Source organism: Schistocerca gregaria, chromosome 3 (assembly GCF_023897955.1).
Source record: "Schistocerca gregaria isolate iqSchGreg1 chromosome 3, iqSchGreg1.2, whole genome shotgun sequence".
Taxonomy (NCBI): Eukaryota; Metazoa; Arthropoda; class Insecta; order Orthoptera; family Acrididae; genus Schistocerca; species Schistocerca gregaria.
The window spans coordinates 381,641,580-381,647,731 of record NC_064922.1 but is presented as its reverse complement, the minus strand read 5'-3'; positions in this window follow the sequence as shown (position 1 = coordinate 381,647,731).

The following is a 6,152-nucleotide window of genomic DNA, read 5'->3' as shown; positions in this document are numbered from 1 at the left end:
CTGATAGCCATTAACAGAGACCTACATTTTATGAAAACAATGGCCCTCATTCTGTTTTAATTTGTAGTTCCTCAGTGAGCAGTCTACAAGTTGTTGACTGATGTTACTCTTACTACCCCGCAATCTTCTCTCTGACCTTGGCCGTGTTAATGCTCAGTTATCTTTCTCTGGCTCCCAAATCATGTGGAACTGTTTGGCTAGAGAAGCGATTACTCACCTAACATTTGCTTTGACAATACCAGCTGTGGATTTGCAGGTGCAAATAAGACCTCTGCTTCCTCAGAAATGGAACAGCTGGTGAGCTGTTGGCCCCTCTAATAAAACCTACACTATGAAGGAGATTGCAGCTTTATGGCCTCCTCTTCCAGTTCCTCCCAGAAAGAATCCATTGTCCTTTGTTGCCTTTGCATTAGTCATGTCAGATTAACCCACAGTTTCATCATGTTTAATGAGTCACTCGTACGTCGTGGTTACGGAGACTTGCTGGTAGTAGCTCACATCCTGGTGGAATGCCCCCTCCTTCTGTCTCTTCACGTCAAGCATGGTCTACCAGATTCTTTGCCTCTCATACATCTGAATGACCTACGGACAATTTAACTGGATCTTTGTCTCCTCCAAGTAAGTGATTTTTATTCTCAGATACATATTGAATAGTTTTTAGGGCAGGGATTGAGATGTCACCCACAGAATCCTAATTCTGAGGGTCTCTCAACTCTACCTCCTCTGCGAGCCATCTTTTACCGTTTTAAATGTGGTTTCACATTTCTTTCTGCTGTACCTTGTTTCACTTTTTAAGGAGTAGCACTCTGATGAAGGCAAGACCTTAACGATTCCTTATCCATGATACCAGTTGATGACAAAAGAAAAGTTGAAAAAGTTTTCATGTTTCCTCAGAGTTCTATTTCCATCTTTCATTGTAGTGGCTCAGAGGTGACAAAGTTTGGAAGGGACACTTTCCACCATATGCTGAATCCTAGGGACACTTGACTGGACTCATCCACCTACTGACCTAATAATTCTCTCTGTTTATTTTATTATTTTCAGTCCAAATAATGTTAATTATGTCCTTAGACTGCCCAATTTTACTATTAAGTATCTCCTGGCTAGAAAGCATTATTTATTCCATTAATGAGTTTGTCCTTCCTTGGTTTGCAGGGGTTCAGATGTGATTGAAGTCTCTCAAGCTGCAGATAAGACCTGTGAGGGCTCTCATCTGTGCTCTGTGCTGTGGAGACTGGCATGACCCATGACCCATATATATATATTATTACCTATCTGTAATTTGATCAAATTTCTAACATCACCAACTCCTGATGGGCTAACAAGAGATTAATGACCTCACTGTTGTTTAGTTCCTTAACCAGTCAACTAACCATTACCAATTTTGTGGTAACCAGATATGGACTTCTAGAGCAAAAAAGAAGGAGGAGGACTGATGGTTGCCCAGTGGTCAGTGGAGAGATGAGATGCTGGAATTTATTTAGAGAAATGGAAAACAGGTGTTTAACTGCAAACTGGCGTGTAAGACTAAATTATGATTGCAATGAAAACGAAATATGAATGTGACAGGATACAGGGTCAGTGTAGGAGTGTTACCATTGTCAGGAAGTGCTTCTACATATGTAGCTAGGAGATCAAAAGCTCATCCAGTATCAACTTTCTTTATTCAGCATGACTTCCACACAAGTGGCCAATGCCGGGATCACACATAAGATGTGGGTGAGGTAGTGGTGTTCTACCTCAACATAACTCCCCAACAGAGTGTGCCCCCATGGGGGTGTATGACTACATTGGGGTCACAAGCTGGTACTTCAGCAGGATAGCACTGGTTGGTGAAGTGACGCAAGAATGGCAGCAACCTGTGAGTGTACACCAGACTATAGACAGCTCTGAGCAGCCGGTCAGGTGTGCAGATGCCCGGCATTGCACTCAGGTTCATTGGAGTCACACAGAGTGTTAAAATGTGGATGGATAACTTGAACAGGGTAATACATGAAGTCTGGAACAGGCCTTAATTTGGCAGCAATTGTCAAATGGCTCATGATGCTCACCAGAACTTAAATTGTGATATGAAGGTAAAATCTCCAGCATTTGTAATACTTATTTTTATATTTATGCAAGTTGGTACACTGGTAAGACATTGAACATCAAATGGCCTTGTTTTCTATCGTGACAGATTTTACCTGGATTCTTTATATCAGCCTATGTAAATCTAAGTATTTTCTTGATACCATGGAGATATCCTCACCAGTTTCTGCAAGAACTATTGACTGCTCCAACCCTTAAACTAGTGACAAAGGGACTGAATTCCTTTGCAGTAATTCCAGAAATAAGTTATACGCTTGGCAGTGAGTATCCAATTTGTCGAAAAAATGCAGACTCCTAAGCTATGCAAGTTCAAAAGTGAGTGATTGTGGTGGTGCTGATACTCTGGTTTCTGACTTTGATGAAAAATGTTGTTTACTTTCTGTTCCCTCACTAACATTATTTTGATGGAGTAATTCAGATTTCCCCCCTGCACTCCTAATGAATCTCGAATGACTAGTAAGGTGGGTGGCTTCTGTGCCTCAATGATACCAATAGCTGCACCATAGGTGCAATCACAATGGAGAGGCAAGACTAACTTGTGGATCCTGAAGAGGGGCAGCAGCCTCTTTCGAGTGACTGCAATGGGCAACAGTCTGGTTGATTCACCGACCTGGTCTTGTAACATTAGCCAATATGAAGTTGTTGTGCTAGTATTTTAAACAACTGATAGCAAGGGGAAAGTACAGCCGTTTCTTTTCCCATGGGTATGCAACCCTAATGTATAGTTGCATGATGAGGGTGTCTTCTTGAGTAAAATATTCAGATAAAATAGTTCCCATTCAGATCTACTACTCGGGAGGATGTTGTCATAAGGAAAAGCAAAACTGGCTTTCTGTGGGTTGGAGTGTGGAGGGAAGTTAGGCCTCTCAATGAGGTAGGTCAGTTAAAGAATTTAAAAAGGGAAATTGACAGGTTCAAGTTATGAATAGTGGGAATTAGTGAAAGGCAGTGCAGGAAGAACAAGATTTCTGTTCATGTGAGCACAAGGTTATAAAACTAGATGAGCTATGGGTAATGTGGTAATTCTAAACCTGAATAAGAAGACAGGAGTGCTGGTAGGCTACTATGAAAAGCATAGCGAACACACTACTAAAGACAGACAGACACAAAGCCAGCACTCACCACAGTACTCAAAGTTTATATACCAACTAGTTCCAGCTATGACCATCTCCTGCTAGATTGGCTGTATTTTGTACAAAAATGATGCAAAATGTGTTTTCCAACCTCCATCTAAGATTAGGGTCCTTTTAGGTTCCATTAAGGTTGATCTTGGTTTGCGTAAGGCAAGTGTCTGTTGTATTCTTTGTAGTTGTGGCATGTCACATATTGGTCTATCAGGACCATGGAGGCCAGTATACTGACGTGTGCGTGTGCCTGTGTGTGTTTTCTTTCTGGAATTGCTCTTCAAACAGAGGTTTTAAATTCACTTGCTGCAGTTTTACCTTGAAAATGACAAGATGATCATCTGCCATAATATCAACAGTTGTTGGCTTTGTCAGCCTGCTACATTCCTGTGAGTTTTTGAATATTGTATACACTGGGAAAAATTCGGGTCTCACATTGTGTGGCTATTTGGGGAGGAAATGTATTGCTGTTTTCAAGGGTTGGATAAGTTCCACAGCAGTAGAGTAAGATTGCAATGTGTGTTGTTGGTTTTGTTGAAGTTCATGATTGGATTATTGTTCCAACATTTACCACAGTTGTTCATCACATTAATTTTCCTTCCACCAATTGCACCAAGCAATGCATTGGCCGGGCTCTTGTTCATGAAGGGATCCATTACACACTTCAAAAGTTGGGTTTTGCTTCCAAGGAATTGTTTTGACTTCTTTTAATGTTTGCTTCAAAATGTTGGTTTTTTCTTGGGATTGGCTCCATGGTGTTTCATGGTAGCACTTTTACTGGGAATTTCATTCTGTAACTGCCTGGCATTTTGTGAAGTTTGATCATTTCCATGGCTTGGCGTCTAATGCTATACCTCGATGTTCTGTTTTTAAAAAGATTGTGATGTTGCAGATGTATTTTTGGTAATAAAAAGTTTAAAATTTTCAATGAATCCTGACATTTGCCAAAGGTTGATTTTTATTGGTACTATTGAGCAAGCTGTTTTGAACTGCCTCCTGAGGCTGCAGGAGCAGTTAGGACGGAGGCATGTTGTTTGTTGAGCGAGGTATGTCCACCAAAGAGTAATACAATAGCAGCAGAGAGGGCTGCTTTATATTCACTTAGACTTGATCTGAATATTGTTATTTTACTCATGGACAAGGGCAATGTTACAGTTGTTCTGGACAAGAAGGATTACATACAAGTGATGCAGTGTTTACCATATGATTCAGTGTATCACGCAGGATTGGTGCTGACACCACGGTGGGGTGTGTGTGTGTGTGTGTGTGTGTGTGTGTGTGTGTGTGTGTGTGTGTCCACAGAGAAGCCAAACATTGGTGCTCGGACATCACTTGTAGCAAAACACCTTGCTACTCTGTGTTGAGACCACTACTTGGTTGGTGTGAGCATCATATTAGGAACTCTGTGGATTTCTTACATTGATTAGAGGGAATGCATTCAAATGGCACTGATGTAGGAAGTTTTAATGTGGTCTCTTTCTCCTCACATCATGTTCCTGTGTATTACTTGTTAGGTTAATAGATGTTAGGTTTTGTGTTCAAGTAACTAACCTATTTTGACAAGCACTGACTTCCACTTATTTTTTATTCAGTGAGTAGAGAGATGGAATTGTGATGGGTGGCCTGTTGTCATTTATTATTGCAAATTCGTTTATGAAAGACTTTGAAGAATGTACCTTGGATTCAGCAGTTTTGAAACTGTGTTTTTTTTCCAGATATGTAGATAATATTTTTGTTGCTTGGCCTCATGGCAGTGCAAATGTGAATGACTTTTTAGGATACCCAAATGCAATCCACCTGAATATTTGTTTCATGATGGAGGTGGAAAAGGATAGCAGCCCTCCCTTCCTCAATTTGTTGCTCAGGAGAAAGGTTGATGGTATGTCGGGACATGCTGTTTATGGGAAGCCTACTCACAGCGATTTGTGTCTAAACACTGACAGTTGTCACCATCCAGCTCAGCATGAAGGGGTACTTCATACCTAGGTTCACAGAGCCCACATCATTTGAGAACCTGAGAGTTTGTCAGTTGAGTTAGCCAAATTTTGAGGTCACTTTCCATCAGCAGGGATTTAGTGAAAGAGAGATCAAATGTGTTTTGCAATATTGACCTAACATGTACCAGGTGAGTGATGCTAATACTGAGCTGGTACCAAGGTCTACAGCTTTCTGCCTTATGCAGTGAGCATCTAAAACTAGATTGGTCGTTTTTTGCTGAAATATGATGTGAAATGTGTTTTCTGACCCTCATCTAAGATAGGGTCCTTTTAGGTTCTGTTAAGAATGATCTTGATTTGCATAAGGTGGGTGTCTATTGTATTCCATTCAGTTGTGGCACATTATATGTCGGGCAGACTGTCAGGACTGTGGAGGATCAGTGTACTGAGCATGAGTGTCACATGCACTTAAAAACCGCTGAGTAAATCAGCTATTGCACGACATTGTCTTGGCACTGGTCCTCCTATGGAATATAATAACACAAGAGATTCTTGCGCGCCCTTCCAGCTATTGGTATAGTGTTATTAAGAAAGCACTTGAAAATAAATTAGCAAGTAACCTTATAAATAAGAAGGTATTTTAAGCAAAATCTTTTGATGAAAGAACACATTTGCATTCTATGTATTATTAAAAAGTGTTGGGAAGAGGCTGCTGTACATTGTATCCTGTATTAAAGATTCTTTCCTTCTATGCTTATAAAGCTCTATGCAAGCTGGCATTGATGTTTAAAGCTCTGTGCAAGCTGACATTAGCATTGGAAACTTGTTCATATGTCCTCATAATGTGGTTTTAACAACAAGGTATATACAATTATCATTGCCTGAAATTAAGACCTTCTGCAAGGTGAACAAGTCTGGCTTTTAGCACTAGTGTTGTTTACATAAGCCTGATGTCCCTGTTATTCCAGCCTGCTATAAATTCTACATTCTTTAACAATATTCC